This window comes from Pleurodeles waltl, chromosome 5, assembly GCF_031143425.1.
Source record: "Pleurodeles waltl isolate 20211129_DDA chromosome 5, aPleWal1.hap1.20221129, whole genome shotgun sequence".
Lineage (NCBI taxonomy): Eukaryota > Metazoa > Chordata > Amphibia > Caudata > Salamandridae > Pleurodeles > Pleurodeles waltl.
In genome coordinates, this window is record NC_090444.1 from 893,312,111 (window position 1) to 893,326,658 (window position 14,548).

Below are 14,548 nucleotides of genomic sequence, written 5' to 3' on the forward strand. Positions count from 1 at the left end.
CAAAATTCTAAAGTTAATAATTTTGTGGGTTTATTAAAAATGTAATCTCTAAAGGGCTCAATTAATCTAATAAATGCACCAAACTGGGACGGCTGGTTTGACATTATTGACTCTCCAAGAAACCCGCCTGTAGAAGGATGACGAACAACACCTTAAACACAGATTATACCCCATAATGTTCAAATCCTCAGTTAAAACGAAACATAATGGAGTAGTCATTTTTACTCGATCACTAGGCTTTCATTAATTATATTGCAAATCAGTCAAATAAGTAAGATATAGTACGGTCTAAGGCCACATACAGGGTAGATTATTCACCATAACTACAATATATGATCCCAGCACGTGCCAGGAACAGTTCCTCAGCAACTTTCACAATGAGCTGAGAAATTCTGCATCAGGGGACATCATACTCGAAAGCAATTTTAATGTGGTATGGGACACTAAAGCGCACTGATCCCACGGACTTCAGACACCTTCAGAACCGTTCCCCAAAACAAACAAAAAGGTTTAACTAACCTCAGGTCTCCGATGCGTGGGGCGAGGACAACACCCCCCCACAACTGATTATACCTTTTTCTCCTACACTCACTGAAGCTTTTCTAGGATGTACTACATTTTCATAGGCAACACCCGGCTCTCGGTGGTGACAGATACTTAAATGCATGAGGCACCTAAACGCCACCTCAAAAGGTGGATTTTTAATACAACCCTTCTTAGAGATAGGGTCCTAAACGAGGAGCTATGCTTCCATATCACCTAATATTTTGAGTTAAACAGACCAGATGTTACCAATCACCTTGTCAATTGGGACGCTTTCAAAGTGGTCATAAGATGTAAATGTATAGGAATGCTTTCCTTGCTAAATAGATAGAAAAAAGAAAATACTCTACTGGAAGTAGAACTACAGTTACCAGAGGCAGCACACAAGGAGAGACCTACTATAATACTATAAAAGAAAGTCATGTCCACTAGAGGCAAGTTAAATGCAATTATGTCTAACAAACCAGAGCTGACTCTTCTACGTCTCAATCTTACCACATATGACGAGGGCAATAAGGTAGGGTCTCATCTAACCAGGCAACTTCGACATAAAAAAGAGAAGGAAGACATTAATAATACTTCCATCACTCTGTCTTATCATCATTTCTGAAGATGAGAAAATAAAAGCCTTCTGAACCTTTTATCTTAAACTTAACACAAAAGACTATTTCTCACATGAAACCTAAACCCGCTAGCCTTTCTAGGCTTTCACATGACGGAGACTTGTTTGAGCCTCCGTTAAAGGAGAGGAGGTAAAGATGCCAATTAAAGCCTTTGCACCAGTGCTGATTCCACACCTCATGGTGCTTCAGAACAACAGTGACCTCACAACGCTTCTGAACAACACTGCTCAAGAATGCAGGGTTTTCCATTCAATGAGTGAAGCCCTGATCTTCAGGAGAAAGGGCCGAAGCTAAGCGTCTCGTATCGACTGACAGCACAATTAAACATAGAAGCTAACTTGTACATTAAACCAAGCAGACCGGAAAAAGTATTGCCTAACCTCATAACCCAGATCAATCTGGATTTTGTAGTGGTTGGCCAAACCATGACAATCTCTGCAGGACAGTCCACCAGGTCAAAAAGGCTAAAAAGAAAATTCCAGCAGTACTAATGGCTCTGGTTGCTGAAAAGGCCTTTGACTGGACTTTTCTTACAAAACCTCTGCACAACTTTAGATTCATGGTTTGTCTTCATGGTGATGGCTACCTATCATAGACCTATGTCTTATGTCATGGCTAACGGACATAGATCGGAGAGCATGCCACTGGAGAGGGGCGCAGACTGGCCTGCCCTAGTTCACATTATTTTTCACCCTTAGCACAGAAGCCTTTTAAGCACAGATCAGAGTGGAGCCAGTGATGAGGGGAATCACTTTTGCACAGGTGAAGCATAAGGTATCGCTATTTGCTGACAATGTTTTGTTGTACATTACAACTCTGTCTACATCCTTAAGATACAACAAGTACTCGCTTATTTTGAGGAAATGGCAGGATTTAAGTTAGGCTTAACTAAATCATATCTTCTCAACCTTACTCTCTCCCATAGGAAAGTTGAAGAATCAGCAGTAGTAATCCTTCTCAAATTGTGGGGTCCATTATCTAGTTACGTCCTCAAATTGTTTACAACATGTATGGTCTTTATAAAGCTAACTTTCCTCCTCTTTTATAAAGCTTGAGAGAGGATTGCTGTCGATGATCGCCTCATATCTATCTTGACTGGGCAGAATTAACTCCATAAACGGAATATGGAGTTTTATATTTATTCCATGTGCTCTGAGTTTTCGTATGAAGAGGATTCTTATTAACGCTCACATAACTAATGTTATACTTCATTTGGCAGGAGCAACAGGCGAGGTTCTCCTACAAACACATACAACCGAAGCATCTGAGGAGATTAGTGCTACCCGACTTTGTAATTTACTGAAGAGCAGCCCGACAGAGTTACTGCAGACTGGTATCTCCAAGAAACAGACTAACATTGGCTCCACGTGGACAGAGCGGTGATAGGACGGTATATATTTGTGATTTAATTTGAAAGCTTAAACATGATTCATCACCAAAGGCCTATTTCAGCACACCCACAAAATTCACCCTTAAAGTGTGGGATGCAATTACTAGCAGGACTGGTCTGATGATGTGTCCTTCCCCATATAGCCCCATCAATTATAATCCGGCCTTTACACTCCCCTTGAACCAGGCCCTTTTGATAACTGGCATAAAGGTAGTTGTATTATCATCTGATAGGTTTCATGGTGCAGAAATACTCACCTTTGAAAATGTCACCTAGATGACTTGGAGCATTTCCGCGATGTATAAGTAAAGCATTTAGGTCTCCACCCTACAGTGAAACAAGTTACCACTATCATTCTCCTTCCGACTGATACATCCATTCAATCAGCTGGGAACTCTAAGGTGGGGGGTGGGGGGAGGAATACCCACCTTTTTAATCTCTTGATGGAGTCAGCTCTACACTCAGTTTATCAAATAAAACATTCTGAAACAATAATTTAGAAGTGATGATGCCCAATGGAATTTCTTATGCCACGATATCCCCAAATTTGAACACACTCTACAACAAGCAGGCAGGCACTTTACATGGTCATATTTGATTGGCAGCTCCACCCCACTAAACTTGGGACATTTTATTGAACAGTGAGTACACTGTGTTGGAGGGGATGTGGCTTACTGGGGGACCTTAAACATATTTGGTGGGACTGTCCATTTATTTAAACACTTTGTAACAAGATCCTTACATAGAAGAATCTGATCCTGGGATATCCTATTCCAGTCATGCCTGATTTTTCTTCTGTTGGGCCTGGGCTCCAACTCACTTATATACCACAATTTGCCAAGTGACTTATTACATGGAACTGCTTGAAAACCGCTAAAACTACACCGGCGTCCTACTGGAAGTAAACAGAACCTCTTGTAACTAGAGTGTGAAATATCCTGACAATGTAAAGGTTATTCAATGTCATTTCTGATCCTTATAAGAAATTTGAAGCAATCTAGAACTCATTAACAGAATATCTGTTTGGAGCCATCCTAGTGATTCCATGTCCCATGGGCATTTTAGTCCTGAATCCATTGGTTGCTAAGGTATAAGCAATGTTGTTCACTTACAGTTTTAATGGAAAGTCTTGTGCCTTGATGTGGGCTGATTACTCCTGCCATTTTATTATCTTGGTGACTATGTAGGAACCTCTACTAGAAGATGTCATCTAATACTGTTATGAGGAAGGAGATATTAGTTTGTGAGGTAAGCTAGAGAGAAATGTTGTAAACAGTGCATTTTTCCATTTGCATCAATGATGCTTCCTGTAGCGACATGACCACAATATGTTGTATTATGTTGATAAGTACTAATAAAAATGATTTAACACCAGAAAGTAGTATCACTGCCGAAAGCAAAAGTAGTTAATTGATAAATCAAGTGATTTAGCAAGTAAAATGAAGTAAGATCTGTCTTCATATGGAACCCTAAAACATATCTGCTCACTGCTCTGTCGAAAAACAAATTAACATAAAGTTGTCTGTTTCCATAAACACACATCTTCTACATTGTTTCAGGAACAGAAAGTGCACATATTCATAGTATGACAATACGTATAAGGGTTGAATTATAAACCATTCATTCAGGACACCCAATCATTCCATTAGTTTGTACAACACTGCAAGAAACTCTGAGTTCCTAAATCAGTTTGTTGGTTAAAGCTGTACATATTTAATTAAGGAGATGAAATCATACATTATGAAACACCGGAATACAATAGCTAGTTCAACTAGCAGGAGAGCTGGGCTAAGTGATTTTGAACTTTAACAGAAGCACTTCCTTCCTACTTCCCTTCAGAGAGTAGAGCGAACTATTATACAATTGTTTAACACTGTGACCATGCTGAAGATGCATTTTTAGATGATATTCTGAAAGACACAAGCAGGTGGAACGCTCGGACACCTAATATAAACATGCTCTTTTCTGAAACATGTCATGAATGATTGTCAACGGAGCCTTGCGCTAAATGAAGCATGCCTAAATTAATCATTATTTTCTAGACTAGACTCTTTTACATATATATGCATGCAATCCCACCAGGTCTAATTTAGGTTTATCATACCGTCTAACCAGTTTAAGGTGTGCCTCCTTAACAGCTTTGCACTCCTCCCCGTCTAACTTCCAGCTGGCTTGCCAGGAGCTTCTGTGCAGTTATTTAACCAGTAGTCTGTTTTTTTTGCTAATAAAAGCGCAAAGAGAGCACTTTTTTGCTTTGTTGAAAAGGGGTAATTCCCAAGAGCGTGCCACCAGGACAGGCTTGCAGTGAGGGCCTAGTGGCCCATAAATTTGGCTCTGTAGTATCAATCCACAACCCACTAACAAACAAGCATCACCAGATCAAATGAAAGAAGCCACCTCTGGGGCCGATATCTATGTAACTGAGTGGTCACGTAGGTATGGTGCAAAACTAAATTGCAGCAATCTACACTTAGCGTTAATCATGGATTTCTTCAATGCTATAACACATTATCCAACTCCTTTATGGGCAAATTCAGACTAACAATAATATTTCCAAATGTATCCTGACTGCCAGTTTGTGTTTTGGTCATCTGAAAGCAAGATATGCAACATTATCACACTGTACTTTGAGGAAAGATGTACAAAGCCTGAACTGACAGAAGCCTACTCACATCATGAGTTGTAGAAGCTGTGCACTTAGAGGGAATCATAATTCCTCAGAGCAGATAAAGCGTTTTCCCTTCAACATGTGAACCATCATCAAGGCTCTCCTCTCCAATATATACTGCATCAAACCCAGGGACGGCTGATGTCAAGCAGGCCAAAAAAGCACAGCCTAGCTGTAAGAGCAAGTCCAGAGCATCCTGGAATTCTTTTTTCACATTTCTTTGTTGAGTTAAATGACTAACAGACATACTGCACTATAAGTAACGTTAAGTACAATTAACGCTTCACTTCCCTAGAAACAAGTCGAATATACGACACCAAATAATTTAGCTTACATTAATTGAACTACTACAAAGTTATTTCAGTTCTAGCCATTACCAAACCAGTCTTCAAAACATAAGTTGTGTGCATAAATTCATCATTAAACATCCCCCCAATTTTCATCAAATACACGTAGTTCTGTATTCTACCAAGATCGTTTTAAAATCATTCTACCTTGTAATTGCTCGCTCTCGGGTAGTTTATCGTACGCTAGGTACATCAAGATTAACACAATGCCACAAAAGTTTATATCTTGACCCCAACCCCAAAATCACTGTACCTTAATCCCACCAACACAAATTGTGTTTTAATCTCATCCTCTTTGCTTGCCTGTCTTCCTCCTTCCTTTCTCCTCTACTCTTATTTTCCAAAGCAGCTGAGCTTTATTAATCCCACCGATCCAGAAACTGTTCCCCATTCATCTCCTGGATTGAAGCCCCGGGGAATCATCTTCTCCGTGGGACCTGGCCTCCTGGTACAAAAAGGTGCATTAGGGAGCTGCGGGCACTCTCAACACCTGAAGCACCGTGGGAGCCCATTCTGGCCTGAGAGATGCTGGGCCCGAGATGGTGCACGCAGGCTGCAGCAGAGAGCAGCGGAAGGACAAGATAACTTCCGGCTGTGCTGGCTGCACTCTGAGGCAGTAGGAGGGTGGCAGTCTGCACTGTGAGTAGAGGAGACCACCGGGAGATGCACAGTTGTGTCACTCCCATTGACAACAACATCCAAAGAAGGTCCACTTAACAGGCTAGCTTGTACACTGAAGACCTCAGAACCGCTAAACGATACTGTAAACAACTGGAAAGAGATGGCACATTAGCAAGGACATGACAGACAAGAGCATCTTCAACACAACCGTCAACCCCTACCACAGACAGTTGAGAGAATCAAAGTGAAAGGCCTTAGCCTCACGCATTGAATCAAGCTCCAATTACAGCAAAGAACTCTTCAACAGTGCCAAAGAATTCTCCAACCCCTCAGCTTCAACAAACATTACCTTCTTACAGGAATTCCTCGACAACTTTGCAAACCTCTTCCATGAAACTGAACTCAACTGCAGTGGCCACCTTCTCCGTGGACCAGAAATTTGCAGAAGTCAAGGCCCTTCTAAAAAACACTATCAGCAGACCCCAGTAAACTCAACTACTACCGACCGATCTCACTGCTCCTGTTCCCAGCCAAAATATTAACAAAAGCCATTAACCAGCAACTCTCCACCCATGGAGAGCAGAACCCCCTAATCAACTTTTCCCAATCCGGATTCTGCAGCAACCACAGGACCGGGCCGGTTACATTGCAGCGACAAACATTTGAGCCCAACTCAACCAAGGAACAAAACTGCGGCTATGGTCTTCCTAGACCTTTCAGCAGCCTTTGATTCGGTCTCTCACCACATATTCATCACAAGGCTGCACAACACAGATATCCAAGGAGCCGCTCTCAGAGGGAATGCCTCTCATCACCAGAAGACTGCAAAAGGTCTGCCTGCCTCCTCCACCTCTGAACCCAAGTAAGTCATCTGTGGAGTACCCCAAGGATCGTCGTTCAGCCCCCCCCTGTTCAACACTTATATGAAACCTTTGGCCAGCATTGTCCAAACCTATGGAATCAACATAATATCCTAAGCCGACACATAACTCATCCTCTCCCTCTCTGAAGACTCCACCAACACAATGTCCAACTTCCACAACTGCATGACAGACGTTGCCAGCTGGATGAGGGACACTGCCTGAAGCTCAACATTAACAAGACAGAGGTATTGATCTTCAAGAGGAAAAGCTCCCCATGGGTCGCATCCTAGTGGGCCTCAGAACTCACACCTACTACTCCCCCCCACTGATCTCGCCAGGAACCTATATGTCATTCTGGACAACAAGCTAACCATGACAACTCAGGTCAACTCAGTCTCCTCCTCCTGCTTCTTCACCCTCCGCATGCTTCATAAGATATTCAAATGGTTATCCCAAAGCTCATGATGCACCATCACCCAGGGCCTCATCTCCAGCTGACTGGACTACGGCAAACAATTTCTATGCAGGGATCGCAGATAACCTCCTCTGACTACAGACCATACAGAACACTGCAGCCGTACTTGTCCTGGGTTTTCTTAGACAAAACCACATTGCTCCCTCCATTAGGGAACTCCACTGGCTCCCTGTACAAAAGAAGATGCTAGTACAAGCTCCTGACTGGTGCATACAAGGCCCTACACAACTGCAGAACAGCCTACCTGAATCACAATCAGCCAACAAGACACCCCTGCCCTGCTTCTCTTTCTCTAACACTTACCTGCTACCCCCCTCAACCTCTCCCCACCCCTGCATTCAACATAGCAGATACAGAGATCACTCCTTCTACTACCTAGCAGTGAAGCCCTGGAATGAGCTACCCTTTCATTTCCAGACCTCACCATCTCTTCCAGAGTTCCGAAAGTCCCTGAAGACCTGGCTAATCAACGGGACCCTGCAAGTGTTTAGATGAATACCCCGGATGATAAGAAGTGCTCTACAAATCTACTGGTTGATTGAGTTGCAGAGATCAGAGGTGTGGGCAGAGAGGAATCCCCCCCGACACAGCCTCCTGGCATCAGGGGACTGTGCAGTGGCTGCTACGGTACCCAGGATGCCCATGACGAGAAGTCCTGAGCCCACTGAGGAAGGCAGTGGCCCCGGTCAGTGAGCTGTGGGTGCCTTGGCAGCTCTGTTGATTAATGGGAAGGATGTACGTCCTGAGTGACTGTGAAGGGACACAAAGGCCAGTTAGCAGTGCTTGTGCCTGAGCAGCGTGGAGGGGGCTGGGCACCTATCAATCACATTGTGTCTTGAATATTACAGTGATCATGCAGGGCCACTGACAGGATAACCTGGATTGCTGGCATCCTTCTGTACACCTGCCAGCTCCAGGACTTAGGTGAGTGTGTGTGTGTGTGTGTGTGTGTGGGGTGGGGGGTAGCGCTGATCTGACTGGTGGAGTTGCTGCTGAGAGACAGAGGGGTGACCTGATCTTCTGCTGGGTGTTACACTGTGTCTGGGCAACAACGGGCCACAGTAGAACCACAAGCGATAACCCAACAGGGCAGTGAGTGGGGTCAGATGGCACCATGACATGCAAGAGAGCCCAACTGGACTAGGATGTGTCGACTGTCAGGTCATCACATATAACAGACGCCCTAGAAAAATTGGATCTGATCCTCAGTGCCAAGGCCACATCCAGAGAAGTCCTTGAGAGCAAGATTGATAAAGCCTCTGTGATGATTACCACAAGATGGTGGATAAAGTGAAGTGCAGTAGGGACGTCACTGGTGAGGAACGCCAGACTATAAAGGCCTTACAAATTAAGATGTTGGAACTGGTTCGACGAGAGGAAATGTTGGACCACAGTGCATATAAGGTAGAAGGGCACAGCCTCCATAAAAATATCACAGTGGTTGGACAGCCTGAAATAGTGGAGGGTAGACATGGTTGCTTTATTGGGGTGTTTGCTGGTGACAGTGGTGGCCACACAGAGACTGTTAAACTTCTTTGCATTAGAAAGAGCGCACAGGGTGCCAGTGGGGCACAGTTTTATTTATTTTTTATTTTTACTGCAAATATTACACTGATATTATTAGTGATGATATCAAAGATGTCATAAATGCTATAATTTGTGGGGTAATTAGCAGTGCATTGCGAGGGGGTGAGTTATAGTTACCTTTGGGCACGAGTTATAGTTACTTGAGATAACTCTAACCATAACAGGTGAATTTTTATGGTTTTGTATGTTTAAAATGTGAGCCTAACTATAACATGCCTGTAACCTTTGTTTTTTTTAGTGAATTTCTATTTTTTTTTTTTAACGTGAAGTAATTTTCATTACTATATGTTAATCTAACCGCGCACAGCTTTTGACCGTGCGCTGCAGGGGTTGCCCGCAAGGCTTGGCCTGCAGCTAGTCCCTGCGGCCAAACCCCCCTAACCGGCCAACCCCCCTAACCACCCAACCCTACAAAGCACACTGCCTCTTTGGCCGTGCGCAGCAGTAGTTGGCCGCAGCCTACCTCTCGGGTGTGAGAATAGGTGTAAGAGGGTGTATCTGGTCGTGAGAGTGGCTGTGAGAGTCTCTGCCAGTCAGTGCCTGCGCAGGTCTGTGAGTGGGTGCATAAGGGAAACAGTGGGACTGTGAGTGGGTGTGTGACGGTCTGACTAGGGCTGTTAGAGCGTGAACGAGGGTCTGAGTGGGTCTGTGAGTGGGTGCGTAAGGGTCTGAGTGGGTGTGTAAATGGGAGAAAGATTGAAAGAGAGAGAAAGAGTGAGAGGGAGACAGTTTTTTAGGTTCAGAAGGATGATATACTTCGAACGAGATATTTCTGCACAAATTGAAAAGAAAGATGTATTTCTCAACTAAAAGGAGGGGGATCTGTGGGGGGGGGTAGCAGTCCCTAGGGCAGACCTTTAAGGGAGGGGGCAGCACATATTTTATGTATAGCCTCGGAAAGGTGGTAGGCCCTGTGCCTGTAGGGGGGCTGGGGGTCCCCCCACATTAAAAATGATAAATGCTCCCAGGACCTGGCCCACCAGGGGCTTTAAGAAGAACAAGCACAGGAGCATGCATGTTAAAAAAAAATAATAAATGCTGCAAATTCGCAGCCAAAATATATATTTTTAAATGTTTTTAAGCCCTGGGAGGGTCCTTCTGGGACCAGAGCACCAGAGCTAAGGTGTCAGGGTGTCTCTACCCTGTCCCCTTTTCTTTTTTTTAGCATTTTTACTGGGACTCAGCTGAAACTGAGTCCAAAGATGGCTGAATCATAGCGAAAGATTTACAGTCCAAGATATAAAAATTAATTTTCCCTTTATATTTCCAAAACTACTGAACGGATTTCCACCAAATAAGCAGAAGCATGCTTTCTGCCAAATTTGGTGTAATTCAGTCCAGCGGTTTGGGCTGTAGTCACGTCTAAAGATCCTATGGGAATTAACATTGGAAACGCAATGTTTTTTTTACCACCTTTTTTCTCGGCCCGCACTTGAAAGATCACCCTGAAACTTTCAATGCACAACAAGAATCACTGGGCCACTTTTTGAGGAAAATTTTGTGAAGACTTGTCAAACAGTGCCAAAGATATAGGCAAGTCAAAAAATGCTTTTTCTATGGAAACATGGTCCTAACTATAACTACCTACTGGCGACCACCAGGTAGGTATGTAAATATATATATATATATATATATATATATATATATATATATATATATATATATACACACACACACATATACATATACATACACGATCACTGAAATAAAAAAAGGTTACAGGGATGTCACCACTATGATATATATATATATATATATATATATATATATATATATATATATATATATATATATATGTCACTTACCCAGTAGACATCTGTTCGGGGCATGTAGTGTTGCACATTCACATACTTTGCATAAGTCTGCTATCTAATGTTGGGCTCGCAGTGTTACAAGTTGTTTTTCTGCAAAGAAGCTTTTTCGAGACATGAGATGAGAGTGACTCCTTCTCTCGGTGACAGTGCACATGAGATTGAGTCTTTTGTTAGATTGGTTTCCCGTAGGAAGGTAAAGTAAGGAGTGAAGAAATGTTTATGTACATATATATAGTAAGAAAAGAAGATGTCCATGCAATGTATATACATATTTAAATAAAGAAGGTACTACATCGGCTACAGGCTTCTGGGACAGAGGGAGGGCACATGTGAATCTGTAGCACTACATACCACAAACAGATGTTTACTGGGTAAGTGTCATTTTCCATTCAATGGCATGTGTAGCTGCAGATACACATGCTTTGCACAGACTGAAAAGCAGTCCCCTCCTAAAATAAGTGAGGCTAGCCTGTACAGGTTGAAGCAGTTTAAAATAGTGTTTTAAGCACTGCTTGACCAACATGTGCTTGTTGGCATGATAGCATATCCACATAGTAGTGTTTAGTAAATGTGTGTGGTGTGGACCTTGTGGATGCTTTGCATATGTCTGCCACTGAAGCTGCTTTCTTACTAGTAGAATGTGCTTTAGGAGTTACTAATAGTTGCCTTTAGCTTTAAGATTGCAAGTTTTAATATACTTTACTATCCATATGGCTAATCCCTGTTTTGAAATAGGATTATTCTGATGAGGCTGCTGAAAAGCCACAAAAAGTTGTTTAGATTTTCTGAAATCTTTTTTTCTGTCTATATAATACATGAGAGTTCTTTTGACATCAAGAGTGTGACGAGCTCTTTCAGCAACTGAATCTGGCTGTGGAAAGAAGACTGGCAATTCCACTGAGTAACTGCTGTGAAATGGTGAAACCACTTTGGGTAGGAATTTTGGATTTGTCCTAAGTACTATTTTGTGTTTGTGACTTTGGAAAAAAGGTTCTTCTAAAGTGAATGCTTGAATCTCATTAGCTCTCCTTAAGGAAGTAACTGCTACTAGGAAAGCAACTTTACATGAGGGAAATTGAAGAGTGCAAGAATGTATGGGTTCAAATGGCAGACCCATAAAATGTGTGAGCACAATGTTAAGATTCCAGGCAGGAGCAGGTGGAGCTGTAAGTGGAATAACTCTTTTAAGTCCTTCCATAAAATCCTTTACAGCAGGATTACTAAATAGAGAAGTATGCTGTCTGTTTTGGAGGTAGGCTGATATTGCTGTTAAATTAATTTTAATAGATGAATATGCAAGATTAGCTTTTTGTAAGTAAAGCTAATAACAGACAATATCATGTACTGATGCTTTAAGTGGATCAATGTTTTTGGGTTGACAGTAATATAAAAAATGTTTCCGTTTAGCTGCATAGCACTGTCTAGTTGCAGGTTTACGCACTTCTTTTAGAATGTCCATACATTCTGATGGAAGCTGTAGATATCAAAACTCTATGACCTCAGGAGCCAAATCGCTAGGTTGAGCATACTGGGATTGGGATGCCTCATCTGACCTTTATTTTGACACTTCTGGTCTGTTTGGGAGCTTGTGATGTGGTACTACAGATGAATCCAACAGTGTTGTGCACCAGTGTTGACTTGCCCACGTGATAGTGAGGGAGGTGTGTCCGATTTTGTTGACTAGAAATGAAATTAGTGGGAGAGGGGGAAAAGCGTAAGCAAATATCCCTGACCAACTGATCCACAGAGCATTGCCCTTGGATCAAGGGTGTGGGTACCTGAATGCGAAGTTTGGGCATTTTGCATTTTCACTTGTTATGAAGAGGTCTTATGAGTGGTGTTCCCCACATGCGAAAGTACTGATGAATCACTTGTGGGTGAATTTCCCATTTATGTATTTGTTGCTGTGTCCTGCTTAATAGGTCCAGTAGTTGGTTGTGTATTCCTGGGATATACTCTGCTAGTAGGTGAATGTGATTGTGAATTGTCCATTTCCAAATAGCCTTCCTAGAAGACACAATTAAGATGAGTGAGCCCTTGCAGCTAATACATTGTTGTCATGTTGTTTGTCCTTATTAACACTGTTTTGTATGTGATCTGTGGCTGGAATGCTTTGAGTGCTAAGAACACTGCTAGCAATTCCAATTGGTTTGAGTGGTAAACCAATTTTGGATTGAGTCTAATTCTCCCTGTATAGTAAGATTGTTGAGATGGGCTCCCTAACCAGTCAATGATGCGTGGTGATTATGGTCTGTGGCACAAGGTCCTGAAATGGCCGCCCTTTTGATAAGTTGGTGTGATTCCACCATAGCAGAGAGTTGTAAGTCTGGTAGTCCCACCAACACTAGATCGTGAAGTTGATCCAGTGCCCGAGACCATTGTTGCGAGAGAAACTGTTGTAGGGGGGGGGTCTCATGTTTAGATGTGCACTGGGTACGACTGCTATGCACAATGCCATCATTCCCAACAGTTTCATAATAAACCTTACTGTGTAAGTTTGATTGAACTGTAGCTGAGGTTTGAGATTGTGAAAAGCTTGAATTCTCTGTGGGTTTGGGTAAGCTAATGCTGACTGAGTTCAGAATTGCTCCCAGATGTTGTACATGAGATTTTTGGTAATTAACTGAACCCTAGACTGTGTAGGGTATCGATGGTGTACTGTGTGTGCTGTTGACAGGTTTGAATGCTGCTGGCTTTTTTCAGCCAGTAGTCCAGATAGAAAAAGACATGCATATGTTGCCTTCTGAGGTATGCTGCAACCACTGCTACGCATTTGGTGAATACCCTTGGTGCTGTTGTTACCCCACTTTGAATTGGTAGTGCTTGCCTGCTATCACAAATCTTAAGTATTTGCGATGTGCTGGATGAATGGGAATATGGAAGTAAGCATCCTTTAGATCTAATGCTGTCATGTAGTCCTGTTTTTGTAGTAAGGGAATTACATCCTAAGTGACCATGTGGAAATGCTCTGAGAGACTGTACTGATTCAGGGGTCTGAGATCCAGGACTGGTCTGAGAGTACCATCCTTTTTTGATATGAGGAAGTACAGAGAATAAACTCCTGTCCCTTGTTGGGGTATAAGTACGATCTCTATTGCACCTTTGAGTAGAAGTGATTGTACTTCTTGTTTTAACAAAATTAGGTGTTCTAGAGAAAGCCTGTGCGAGTGAGGGGGAATGTTTGGTGGCGTAGAGATGAGTTCTAGGCAATAACCATTGTGGATAATTGACAGCACCCATTGATCTGATGTAATGTTGTGCCATTGATGGTAGAAATGATCCAGTCTTCCTCCCACAGGAGATTTACACTGCATGGGGATGTGGAGGCAGTCACTGTTTTGATGAGGTGGAGGCACCTCTTGTGGCAGTGGATTTCCCTCTACCTCTAAGGTTGTTTCTTCTGTAGGATCCTCTGAAAGACCCTCTGGAATAATATTGTTGTCCCTGCTTTTGTTGGGACGTAGAGGGCTCGATGTTTATGGTTTAAAACCGCCTCTGAAGTGGGGCCTGTGAAACGTACCCTGAACAGGTTTTATATAAAGGGCATCCATGGCCTTAGCTGTGTCAGAGTCCTTTTTTTAATTTTTCTATGGTGGTATCCACCTCTGGTCCAAATA

General features: G+C 42.6%; 1 protein-coding gene across 1 annotated transcript in view; it reads right to left on the reverse strand.

The window, feature by feature from the left end:
• Positions 1–14,548, reverse strand: part of GALNT2 (polypeptide N-acetylgalactosaminyltransferase 2) — a 630,213-nt gene that overhangs the window by 280,346 nt on the left and 335,319 nt on the right. The window lies entirely within an intron of this gene.